We start from the raw sequence: 14,327 nt of genomic DNA on the forward strand, positions 1-14,327 counted from the left end.
CAGGCTATATTTTTTGGCCAGAGGCGAGAGACTACAGCCGGTAGTAAGAGCTCGTTCCGCATGTTTTCAACCCGCGTCAGCCGTCTTTCTTTGGAAGCTAAGCTAGCAGGCTCTTGTTCTGTGGAGAAAGCTGAGTAGTAGGGGCTACCATCCTCTTTTTCCCGGACATGTCAGGCCGTCGAGATCGTCCAAAATGTCCGGGATTCAGCTTTTGCTTTCTGCAGTCGCCATTCAATGTTTACATGCACACCTTTTGTTTCAATCTAACTGAATTCATTCCGATTGGTGAATCTGAATGTAGTGTTTACATGAACGCTAAACAAGTTATCGGTTGATGTGCGTTTTAACATTGCTAAGAAAAATTCCCGCTCCTCTGTGAGAGATACGAGGCCGGTGCGTCTCAGTAATAAAGCCCTCAGCCTCGTCCTGCCCGCCACAGTAAACATTATGAATGGCGACTGTAGAACGCAAAAGCCGAATCCCGGACATTTTGGGCGATCTCGAAATCCCGGGCAGACTCGTCACGGAGACTCACGATAAAACAGCGTCTTTTAAGTTTCAAGTCAACTAGCAGCCTAGCCTAGTTGTTTAACTGCGCTCTCTTACCGGTAGGCGTGGCTTGGGAGTGTCCTCGTAAGGCAGCGAAGCAAGTGCATTCTGGGAGTTGTTGTCTTTCATCCACATGAGCCAAAAATACATTTTCTGTCTTTTCTCAGTCTAGAAGGCACCAACTTCAAAAGTAATTTCACATTTCTACTGCATAAATGACCCATTCATCTTTCCAGTGCATGGTGAAGTATCCCTTTAATGAGTTTTTAATTAGTCTTTTGACTTGAAAAACATTTATTTTCAACCTTTATTCTGAAACTACCTGTTTTTAAGGTGCGGCTTGCAGTAAACACCACTGTTATGATTGGCTAACATCATTGCATCGGAAACAGTATCAATGCCCACTCGCTATTGAAAACATTATCCATATTAAAAATGTCATTTACAAACAAAGCATTATGAAATCATTTAACTCATGGTTTGTGATGCAGCTGCTGTCAGATCCAATACAGTTTCTTTGTGAACTCTCCATTACACTGTGCCTCGATTACAAGACTATCTTCAGTCAAATGCTCCGAACAAACATATAATCCTCCGACGCGACCAAGGACACCATTATAATAAACCATCCACTCTGAGTCCGTCAGAAACTGAACACACATCTGTATACTGTATCAGTGTAGACAGCGTCAGTCATTATAATGACTTCTGTTTGCTTTAGACGCAACGCTCACGTCCAGTGAAGGCAAATGTCAGCCGTTAAAGTCGCCATGAAATCAAAATGTTTTTTGGCTTTTAGTATGAATATGTTAGCCTTACTGTTATCTATAAACTAGTGTGCTCCAAAACAATGACACAATTCTCATTTAGAAGAGATAAGCATTCAAAACTTAAGTCTTTCACTTCCACCAATATGGATTGATTTTGATGGCATCACTCTTCAGCTTCTCATCAGATTTTCTGTCCAATCAAATGCTCTCTAGAATCTGAAGCTCTACATTATAAACAGACTCTGAAGCGGCGGCTGAAATCGAGTCGCCACAGACCAGAAGACGTAACGGACCCATTTGAATTTTGCACAGAATGCTGTATTTTAAAGCGATATGACGGAGATTAGGAGGAGAAACGGTAAGACATTAGGAGGAAACTGAGCTCAACGGCTCTGGTCGAGCTGTGATATAAACTAACGTTATTGGCTATTTTTATAAAGGGGAGGAGCTGCTCCATATGTCCCGCCCTATCTTCCTGTTTTAGTGGAAATTACGTTTCAATGCACTTCAGCAGGCCTTTAAGCGGCTGAACGCCAGTGGGCGGAGCCTACGGAGTAGTGGTGTATAACTATCGGTCGACGTCTTGCTCTGGAGGCGGGCATATGCAAATGTATTTACCCATGTAAAGTCACAGATCCCATAATATCAAAGCGAGCTGTTTTTGGAGCTCGATTAAAGAATAACTGTCGCCTAAATGCAACCTAAGGTCTTTTTGTTAGTCTACCCGAGGCAAACTTTCGTTTAAAAGCATAATTAGAATGGAAACGCCACTTTTAAGTTTGACCGTATTTTCGTTTTTGGTCAAATTGCCTTTGAATGGGAGTGCTTGGGGCACTACTATCACTCTAAAAAAAATGCTGGGTTGTTTCAACCCGACTTTGGGTCAAATATGGACAAACCCAGCCGTTGGGTTAAATTTTTAAATTACATTTTTAACCCAACATTTGGGTTTGTCCATATTTGACCCAAAGTCGGGTTAAAACAGCCCAGCATTTTTATATATATATCAGTATGCAGTAAGCAGTGCTAGCATTCAGTACTAAACTTGACAAAGATTGAGGGATCAGTATGAGTGTTAAAGTGGATCAGAGGTCAGTGGAGAATAAAAACTGAGAGAAATAACCCAAATCATCCTGGTGTGATCATCCTGTGACCTGCACACATGATCACTGCGTGTTTTCATTATGTTGGACCTTGATGAAGACCACAATATTTGCTTTTATGGTGATAAAATGAACTATTTCTTCATATTGTATGAACTGTCACTGCCAAACTCAAAAGTTCAATGCATTGAATTCAACAGTTTAAGTAAATAATAAGTTAGCAAATAAGGTAACCACTTCACTACAAATACTTTTACAAGTCAGAATCTCGTAATTGCGGTAATTCTGACATGAATGCATCTTAACTTTTGCAAGGTATAGCTTGAAACAAATGAAAAATATAAAAATGACTATTTTAATAGAGTATAGTAGCCTATTTATGTTGAGCCATTTGTAAACAGTTTTTCTGCTCTTTTGTGTAGTTGAGGTCAGGATGTGAGCGAGATGCTGCTCTGGGATTATTGTATGTGTGAAACGTTTCACCCAGAGACGATGTGGTGCGGACTGTGAAGGAAAACTGCGTTCCTGATGATGCTGTGCTGGCAGGAGCAGATTTCCTATCACCTCTGCTCCATATCACTGAAATTACATCAAGCTGTTACTGCAGTGCAAGGTGAGAGGCAGTGCAGGGGGACACGGTGTGTGTGTGTGTGTGTGTGTGTGTGTGTGTGTGTGTGTGTGTGTGTGTGTGTGTAAGAGAGAGAGAGAGAGAGAGAGAGAGAGAGAGAGAGAGAGAGAGAGAGAGAGAGAGAGAGAGAGAATGTGTGAGTGTGTGTGTGTGTGTGTGTGTGTGTGTGTGTGTGTGTCTGTGGGCTAAATTGAGGAAACAAGCTTATAAATCATATCGAACAAGTTATTTTGAAAATGTAAAAATGCAGAAAGTTGTGTGTGATGGGTAGGTTTAGGGGTCGGGTTAGTGTGTGTGTGTGTGTGTGTGTGTGTGTGTGTGTGTGTGTGTGTGTGTGTGTGTGTGTGTGTGTGTGTGTGTGTGTGTGTGTGTTTTAAAATATAAAATGGGACACACAACTTTAAATAAATGAATAAATATAAGAGGAAACATTACATTCTAAATGGAAAAATTAATGAATTGACAGCAGAGTGATGGAGAAAACTAGACCTTTATATTGTCTGAAGAAAACTTGCTAGTGTTTTGTGAGTTATATTATAGAAAGATAGATAGAACAACATAAAACGACAGACAGAAGGATAGATAGATAGATAGATAGATAGATAGATAGATAGATAGATAGATAGATAGATAGATAGATAGATAGATAGATAGATAGATAGATAGATAGATAGATAGATAGATAGATAGATAGATAGATAGATAGATAGATAGATAGATAGATAGATAGATAGATAGATAGATAGATAGATGGATAGATAGATAGATAGATAGATAGAGAAGAGAGAGGCTGTGATGTTAATACCAGCTGCCCACAGAGTGACTCTACAATAATTCACACTCATTAACCAACGTAAGCACGTAAGCTAAACACACACACACACACACACACACACACACACACACACACACACACACACACACACACACACACACGTCGACTCAGCGAAGGTGACCCGACACACATGGTGTTCTGGTCTTAGCAACCGAACATCTAGAGTGCCAAGACTTATAAATAAACACCATCAACACACACACACACACTCCTGATCCGGCGCCTGTAGTGTCCACACACACTGTGATGATGCGCACGAGTACAACTGATCTCAGATCAGAGCTCCGATCTGGAGCCGGTCTGAAGAGCAAAGGCTCCGAGGAGGATGCAACAATTCAAATCAACAGGAAGATACTCAGCCTGCGGGACGGCCCACTTCGTCCAAAATAAAACCTATATAAAGCACCACAAAGAACTGCTGAAAGTAGGACAGTCAAACTCAGGTGCCGTCTCAGTCTGAACTCACTGTTATTGTCTGTTCTCTCACTGAAAAACATCACATTCTTCATCAGTATCTTTCAGTAAGAATACTGTAAACATGATTCACTTCCAATTCAAAGGTTTCGGGTTTTGTGGCTTTCAACCCATATCTAGAACATTTCCATACGTTAGTGTTGTAAAAGTCAAAGGTCACGACAAAAACGTTTATCTTGTCACTGTACAATTCACAATTCTGGGAAAACGGGACAAAAATATTCATGATCTTGTTCACAGGGACGCATACAAGTGTTCGTCCAATCAAACGCTCTCTTTAATATGAGAACGTCCCGCCCCCTAATACCACCTGACACTGACTCGCATTGGCTAGTAAAGGCTACTGGCTATTTAAAAACAAGACAAGCCCTTCATTATAGAGGAGATCGTTACAGGACAGAAAACTGCACTTGTTGAAACATGTCACGTTTACAAAGAATCTTCATGTGATTCAGAGAATGTTGAATCTTGATTTTTTGACTGACATTTCAACTTATGGTTATCATGTGAACGCCAAGATAAAAACAAACATGTTCCAGGAACACTGTTTATTAAGGAAATCTGTACAAATGGTTCAATTTGGATGGATGGATGGATGGATGGATGGATGGATGGATGGATGAAATGTTGAATACCATGATGGATGGATGGATGGATGGATGGATGGAGTGATATATGGATGGATAGATGGATGGATGGAGTGATATATGGATGGATAGATGGATGGATGGAGTGATATATGGATGGATAGATGGATGGATGGATGGATGGATGGATGGATGGATGGATGGATGGATGGATGGATGGATGGATGGAGTGATATATGGATGGATAGATGGATGGATGGATGGATGGATGGATGGATGGATGGATGGATTAAATGTTGAATACATTGATGGATGGATAGATGGATGGATGGATGGATGCATGGATGGATGAAATGTTGAATACCTTGATAGATGGATGGATGGATGGATGGATTAAATGTTGAATACATTGATGGATGGATGCATGGATGGATGAAATGTTGAATACCTTGATAGATGGATGGATGGATGGATGGATGAAATGTTGAATACCTTGAAGGATGGATGGATGGATGGATTAAATGTTGAATACATTGATGGCTGGATGGATGGATGGATGGATGTAGGGATGGATGACAGATAGAATGAAAGAATTATGGATGGATATTTTGTTGGATGGATGAATGGGTGGATATAACGGATACATGGATGGCTGGTGGATGGACGGACGGATGACAGATAGAATGAAAGAATTATGGATGGATGGATGGATATAACATTAGATGGATGATAGAATGAGGATTAAATGATGGAATAGATAGATAGATAGATAGATAGATAGATAGATAGATAGATAGATAGATAGATAGATAGATAGATAGATAGATAGATAGATAGATAGATAGATAGATAGATGAGGGTGAGTAATGTATGACAGAATATTCATTTTGGGGGAACTGTTCCTTTATATCCAGTCCTGTATTGTTAATAACTGTAAATGCACCATTAGTGCTCTTAAATTGGAAGAAAAAACAAAAAACAAATAAACTTGCATGTCTATTTGACTTTGTTTAAACGACACACAAAAAAAACTAGTCAAATTTATGAACACAACCACAGTGGAATTACTTGTGGAATTTCTCAGGAATTTCCAGCTGCAGTTTCTCAGGTCAGCCGGTCCCTGTATTGATCACGGTCACCGCGTTCTGCTAAACTATTCTGAAGGAAACAATTCCCGGGAATATTCCTCAGAAGCTGGATTTTGAAAACATGTCCTCCCCGACTGAGAAGCCCAGCAACTCCAGACACTCAAACATTCATCAAATGATGAATAAATGTTACCACACCCGCTGCTGACTTATTCATAACTGATCCACCCAATGTTACTGCTGAGTATTGACTCATAGAACTTAAACAGAGACATCATGGCCAGATTTGGGAGTGATTTACTCAAACATTTTTAAAGGAACAGTTCACCCAAAAACCATAATTCACTCACCCTCAAGTCCTGTCTGACTTTCATTATTCTGTGAAACACAAAAGAAGAAAAGTTCACACAATGCAGGGACCGACAACTTTCAATAAACATAAACGTTTCATAAAGGCAACATACTGTAAAAAAAAAAAAAAAAAAAAAAAAAAAAATAGATCAGAACCAAATTTGGAAATCCCATGTGTTTCTGTCTGGGAAGCTTTTACAAATGACCAAATGAGCTCTGAATGAGACATATATCACAATGTAGGCTACTAGATATGTGAAGAGATGTATAAATAGTACAAACTGTTTAAAAACAATACATACAGCCCCTTCTTCCCTAATCTGACCAGCAACAAATACATAAAAACAAACAAACAAATATACAGTGCATGCAACAAGTGATGCATTTGTTAGAAACTACTTTTGGCTCAACAAGTCATTGCAAAATAAATACTCAGTGACAGCTAAAATTAAATATTTTTTTTGTTTGGGGGATCAAAATAACTTTTTACTATACGGTATCGAAAGGCTTAAAGGCACAGTATGTAAGTTTCGCCACTAAAGGTCGCTTATTTAAAATAATAACAGAGGTGTCGCTTGATTGCGGCGTGAATGAGTGTGGAATCATGGGATTTGTCCACAGCTGATGGAAAGCAATCCGAAGGGACTCAGAAATCATGTCCATGGGTGAGCTAATGTATTAAAGTTTTATTAACGTTACTGTGGTATCAAGCAGGGCGGGGCCGAGAGCCGTGGGAGTGGAACAATGCCGGATTGATGCTAATGAGAGACTTTTATTATACTTATATGCCGCAGTCGCCGCTGACACTCCTTTCGTTTTGTTGTTTATGTTTATTGTACGATTAAAGTTACGTTTAACATCCGCCTCCTTCTTCCCTGAACTTGAACCTTGTTACAGTTACGTCTGATCACTTAAATTCACATTATTTTATCTCATTCTAATGAAACAGCCGCAAGTGTTGAATTACTACAGGTCACTTTATCTGACGAATTTAAATTGTGGGGTAACGCAACGCTGTTTAACTAAAAATACATTTGAGTGTGTTGAAAGTTATAACGTTACTCTACTTGTTGCACATTGCTAGATCAATACTAGAATATCATATTAATCAAATCTGGATGACTTATGTTGCTAGATGGCATCAATTAATTTTACGCCAGGCCCGGAGTGGGTAATCGGGAGAATCGGGAGAATTCCCGGTGGGCCGCTTCACTTTTGGGCCGGTCGAGGAAATGTTTTTTTTTTTTTTTTTTTTTTTTACATTTCAATGTCACGTTAGTTACATAGGCTACACACATTTCGCATTCTGACACCGCAGCGCGCAGCCTCTGCATGGGCTGTACCATGTGAGGGAGTTCTCCCCTCCCCTCCTATAGAATTGGTTGGGTCCATAGTCCGTCTTTTCCAAAGCGTTTTCTCAGGTGGGCTACCGCGGCACCGCCAGCGCCTACCGATTGCTGGGCCGGCCCTACAGTAACGGTACGTCAGGGAGGATGGATGGGAGGAAGAGGCCAGGAGGTATGGAAGCTTTTTTCCGCCACAGAATAAAACATGTTAAAAGATAATTGCGACTTTTTATCTCACAATTGCGAGTTTACATGCGAGATATAAAGTCAAAATTGCGTGTTATAAAGTCAGAATTGCGAGATATAAAGTCAAAATTGCTTGAAATAAAGTCGCAATTGCGTGTTATAAAGTCAGAATGAGAGATATAAAGTCAGAATTGCGTGATATAAAGTCGCAATTGCGTGTTATAAAGTCAGAATTGCGAGATATAAAGTCAGAATTGCGTGATATAAAGTCGCAATTGTGTGTTATAAAGTCAGAATTGCGAGATATAAAATCAGAATTTGTGTGATATAAAGTCGCAATTGTGTGTTATAAAGTCAGAATTGCGAGATATAAATTCAGAATTGTGTGAAATAATGTCGCAATTGCTTCTTATAAAGTCAGAATTGCAAGATATAAAGTCAGAACTGCGTGTTATAAAGTCAGAATGAGAGATATAAAGTCAGAATTGCGTGATATAAAGTCGCAATTGCTTGTTATAAAGTCAGAATTGCGAGATATAAAGTCAGAATTGCGTGATATAAAGTCGCAATTGTGTGTTATAAAGTCAGAATTGCGAGATATAAAATCAGAATTTGTGTGATATAAAGTCGCAATTGTGTGTTATAAAGTCAGAATTGCGAGATATAAATTCAGAATTGTGTGAAATAATGTCGCAATTGCTTCTTATAAAGTCAGAATTGCAAGATATAAAGTCAGAACTGCGTGAAATAAAGTCACAATTGCTTATAAAGTCAGAACTGCAAGATATAGAGTCAGAATTGTGATATATTATAAAGTCGCAATTGTGTGTTATAAAGTCAGAATTGCGAGATATAAAGTCAGAATTGTGTGAAATAAAGTCACAATTGCTTCTTATAAAGTCAGAATTGCGAGATATAAAGTCAGAATTGTGTGAAATAAAGTCACAATTGCTTCTTATAAAGTCAGAATTGCGAGATATAAAGTCAGAATTGTGTGAAATAAAGTCGCAATTGCTTCTTATAAAGTCAGAATTGCAAGATATAAAGTCAGAACTGCGTGAAATAAAGTTGCAGTTGCTTATAAAGTCAGAACTGCAAGATATAGAGTCAGAATTGTGATATAAAGTCACATTAGGGCCTGCTCACATATCGCGTCTTTTGCGCGCGCAAGTTCGTTATTTCAAATGTAGCCGCGCGGTATGCGTGCTCATAATGGAAGCGACGCGGTCGCGGTGCGACGCGCTCGTTTTTTCCAAGCGCGTCCGCGCCGCATCGAGATAAAAACATCTCAACTTTTCAGAATGCTGCAAGCGCACCGCAGGTCACGTGACAAGAACCAAGCTTAGCAACGACAGACGCCTCCGGAGCGTAACCACCCGAGCGCTTTGGAAAAAGGAGAACGCGGCGCGCCTAGCGTTTTCGAAGCGTTTTTATGCGATATATGTGAGCGCCGCCTTATAAAGTCAGAATTGCGAAATATAAAGTCCGAATTGTGTGAAATAAAGTCGCAATTGCTTATAAAGTCTAAGTGAATTATTATTTAACCTTTACCTTATTTGTTATTAATACAAACTACACAATAGTAAGAGCTGAACTGTTGCTTCATTTATCTAATTTAGAAAAAGTGCTAATTTAGAATTCCACCATGGAAAAAGTGGGCCGGTCTTAGGCCTGAAACTCCCGGGCTGAAAAGTGGCCCCACTCCGGCCCTGTTTTACGCTATGTTAGCCACTTGACAGAACAGTGTTGTCTCTGAGGCACTTTACTCGCAGTAAACAAGCCATTCAAACAATAAGACTAACCGTGTTGAGCTGTATAACAATGATTATTTTCTGTCAATAAAAGTATCCAAACGGTTGCTCACCTGTCTAATAAAAAACATAATATATTAAAGCATTTTTGGGCCCTATTTTAACGATCTAAGCGCATGGTCTAAAGTGCACGGCGCAAGTTCACTTAGGGCGTGTCCGAATCCACTTTTGCTAGTTTAACGACGGGAAAAATGGTCGGCGCTCCCGGCGCATGGTCTAAAAGGACCGTCCCTATTCTCTTAATGAGTAATGGGTGTGTTTTGGGATTTACGTGCGTTAAACCAATCAGAGTCTCATCTCCCATTCCCTTTAAATGCCAGTTAGGGTTAGGAATTTGATAGTCTCCAGAACGCAAACGGATCTGCTCGTGAGGTAAAAGTGCGCAAGCAGAACATCTACGGGACAAGCCGGACTCCACCATATCTTTATGTACACAATAATAATCTTTTGCATTGTAATCCTTTTATTTTAAATATTTGGCATGTTTGTGTGTTGCTGTGCGTCCCTGTGTGTGTAATAAGCAGAGTGTACATGTGTTGTGGACCCACCTATAGGCGCACATTACTAACACGCTCTTTAAATAACAAAAAGAATATTGCGCCATTGACTTTAGACCAGGTTTCAGTTGGTCAATGGCTCAGTCTATTTCTGTTCCTCAAAATAGCAACGCTCCAACACACACACCTCATTCTCAGACCAGCAGCCCATGGGCCACAGATAGGCGCAAATGCATTTGCTATTTAACGTGGCGCAGGACGTGAAAATGATAACTGCTGATGACGTCATTGACAGGTCACACTATTACACGGGACGTTACACAAGCTAGAATTGCCGATTTCTCTGGATTAAAACTTTGTTGGAAACATTTGGGATAATATAAGTACACAAGTCAACAAAATATATAACACTGTTGTAGCGGTTTTTGGATTTTTAATACTTCCTAATGTCTGTAATGGTTGAACAAATCAGGTGCAAAATATACAGTAAACGTGTACATATACTACATGATGCAAATGTTGTATTATTTGGCTTATTTTAAAGGTCCCGTATTATGCCCCTTTTCACAAGATGTAAAATAAGTCTCTGATGTCCCCAGAGTGTGTATGTGAAGTTTCAGCTCAAAATACCCAACAGATCATTTTTTACAGCATGTTTAAATTGTCATTTTTTGGGGCTCAGAAAAACGCGCTGTTTTAGTGTGTGCCCTTTAAATGCAAATGAGCTGCTGCTGGACGACGCAGGGGGCGGAGCTTCATGAGCTCGCACTCAGTCTCTCAGGACAATTTCATCTCACAGAATGATGATAATATCAGAAACTCTCAGTAACGGTGTTCATTTTGAGTCGGACAATAATGCCTACAGAGTCAGAGTGCTGTATAGAGATGAAACAGGTATAGTTTAGTAGTTTAATTACGGTTATTATAACGTATTTGTCATCTGCTTGTATGTATCCATTATTTATTAATAGCCTACAAGTCTGCTGTCTGAATGATGATCAAACATATACTGATGAGTTTAATAAAGTTTATTGTACATCACACAAAAGATGAAGAGTCAGTTTTACTTCAGAAAATCACCGTAAGAGCTGAGTAAACACAGTAAGTTATTAGAAGTGCGCAAGTACATAAACGAATTTTGGTAGAGTTGAGGGAGCATTCCTGTGGGCGGAGGTTAGTCAAAAAACTGTTCTAGTGACGTCATTAAAGAAGGAAGTAGAGGGATGTAGTCCAAACGGGCCGTTCGATGTAGTCATCTGTTAAATACAATATCTCGCTTGGCATTGAACTTTGAGCTTTATAATTTTACAGATATTATTTATACTCTAACAACAACATTACACACTAACTAAAGTTTGAACCATGGGATCACGAAGAACGGGAACTTTAAACTTTAAAGTTTTATTACTGTTTGTTCCTGAAATCCACTCACAATCCACCCTGATTTTTTTGGGATCAAAGGTATCCCAATCCAACTAAAACTTTTGAACAATGAATTGTGAAGATTTGATCTAGATCAAAAGACTGGGTTGCATGATCTAATCCAATTTCAGAACCATTGTTTAAGTATTTTAAGATTTGTTTCAATCCGATAACCAAAATCCAGAGCAAAACTGCTGGTTTGATGCACCTTCATGCATGTTTGAATATGGTAAAGATTCCAGTGGATAGAAAAAACAAAGTTTTCAGGTTGTTTCTCACACAATTCTATCATATGTGAATACAGTGACCAAGTCATCCAAAAGTGGTACTTTTTTCATCTTGACCTTTAAACATAAGAAAATCCCTTATCACTCAAGCTATCACTTATAATTTACAGTGACAAACGTAAATTGATCTTCCCAGAATCCTTTGTGTGGCAGCTCAAATTTGTTGTTTTTTCACTGTTTCTTCTTTACTTTTTCTTTTAGGGTTTTATGTTGTTAAATGACTGTGTTATCATAACAGTGCCTTGTATTTTGGATGCCACTGTGCTTTTTCAAAGTGTTGATGATGTTTTCAGGCTCTACTAGAACAGGTTTTCCTGCTTGAATGTTGATTATTTTCCTCATATTCTCCACTGTTTCACCTCCTCTCTTCCCAGTCTGTCAGTAACGCTCTGTTTACTTCCTGTCTCTATGAAGCCCCTCCTTCTGAAAAGCACACTGTGCTCTGATTGGTCGGCTGGATTGGTGTGTTGTGATTGGTCGAGCGCTTCGAGTGTGTTTGGGAAATGTCCTGCCCCTTACCATAACCACCAGTTTAACACACTACTAACTAACTCAACCAGGCCCCGCCCCTTTATTCTGCATATTGATTATTTAAATGAGGAATATTGTGACGTGTTCGTTCCCGGAAGAAACTGAAGACTACAACGGATGCGTTTCAGGAGTTCAGGAACACTGACACTGATAGAGAAGAACTCCGGCTGGAGGAAACCTAAAGAAAAGCATAACATAGGTCCTCTTTAACACTTGTGAGTAAATAATAACAGAATTTTCATTTTTGGGTGAAATGTTCCTTTAAAAATGAGTAGCACATAATGTCCTGTTCACAGGAAGTGACATCAGTGACCTCTCGTGACCTTTCCCCTCAAGTATTAGGCTCCAATCAAACTTCCTGTTCCACAAGAGTGTCTGGCAAACATTCAAAGTTTCGCTGAGCAGGTTTGGCCAATGATGCTAATTTTACGCCTGCTCTTTTGTCTAATGCACCTGCCTCTTGACATTCCCAGACCAAAAGCTGGGATTGTGTTTTCGGAGCAGGATAAAAGCCGGAGGAACCGGGCGACACGAGACGCCACGCTGACAATAACTCAGTGACACCAATCCATCATGAAGTCAAGGACAAAATCCAGAGCTTCACAAATCACGCAACAAAGCTCCATCGGGACGGGAGTGCGTTTCCCTCACAAACGAATCCGTGGTGGGAAAGTAAACACGTCGGGAGTGTTTTGGTTGGACTGCCAGAGAGATTTTCATAACGACAGAGTCGAATAATGAACGAGTCTTCCTTCTTAGCAGAAATATTTACATCTCAAAAGGAAGAGTCCGCTGTCAACTTCCCAAAGAGGCTCTTAAGATGATTCCTTTCAGAGTTGCACTGAGAAGCGGCAAAGAAACTGTAGAAGTTTGGCTGGAGTTCTCGTGTACGCTCCAGACTTCAGTCCTGCGCTATTTATGCTATAAAATGAGTGACTGCTTAAATCTGAGGTGGTTTTTGAAGTAAATGCAGATCGGAGGGAAATAGAGAGACTATAAATGAGAGATCATATGATATACACTAGAGATCAAAAGTTTGGGGTCAGTAAGACTCACGTATAATAGAATTTCTTTCAAAGAAATGTATAGCAAGATGCATTAAATTGATCAAAAGTGACAGTAAAGACATTTAGAATGTTAGAAAAGATTCATTTCAAATCAATGCTGTTCTTTTGAACTTTCTATTCATCAAAGAATCAAAATTTTTTTTTTTTTTTAATTTTTAACATCGATAATAATCATAAAATGTTTCTTGAGCAGCAAATGGATCATGTGACTTTGAAGACTGGAGCAATGATGCAGAAAATTCAGCTTTGATCACTGGAATAAATTACATTTTACTATATATTCACATAGAAAACATTATTTTTTACATTGAAATAATATTTCACAATATTACTGTTTTTATTGTATTTTTTATCAAATAAATGGAGCCTTGGAGAGCAGAAAATGACTTAACTTGGCATATGCTTATATTTGTTCAAACACAACTGAAAAAATTGTTTTGTTAAAGGCATTTTTTGTGAGACCTCAAGTAATATTCTACTGTATATATGATTAAAATTAATATAATTCATATCTTACCTTATATGAAGCCTTATCTCACAATACACTTTATGTAAACATAACACACACACACACACACACACACACACACACACACACACACACACAAAGAGAACCTCTAAATGACCTTTTATTACAATGGCTTCTGAAACCACAACAATTTTGGATTTGCAAAACTCAGAAGGGAAAGTCAAACATCTTGTTTTAAAGTGTCACTGATTAGAAAGTTTCTGTGTGATTTGCCTCTTTCGATATTCACAGTAGAAATGAAAAAAAGAAACATAATATATATGTGA

This window comes from Scardinius erythrophthalmus (assembly GCF_964197995.2).
Source record: "Scardinius erythrophthalmus genome assembly, chromosome: 5".
NCBI lineage: Eukaryota > Metazoa > Chordata > Actinopteri > Cypriniformes > Leuciscidae > Scardinius > Scardinius erythrophthalmus.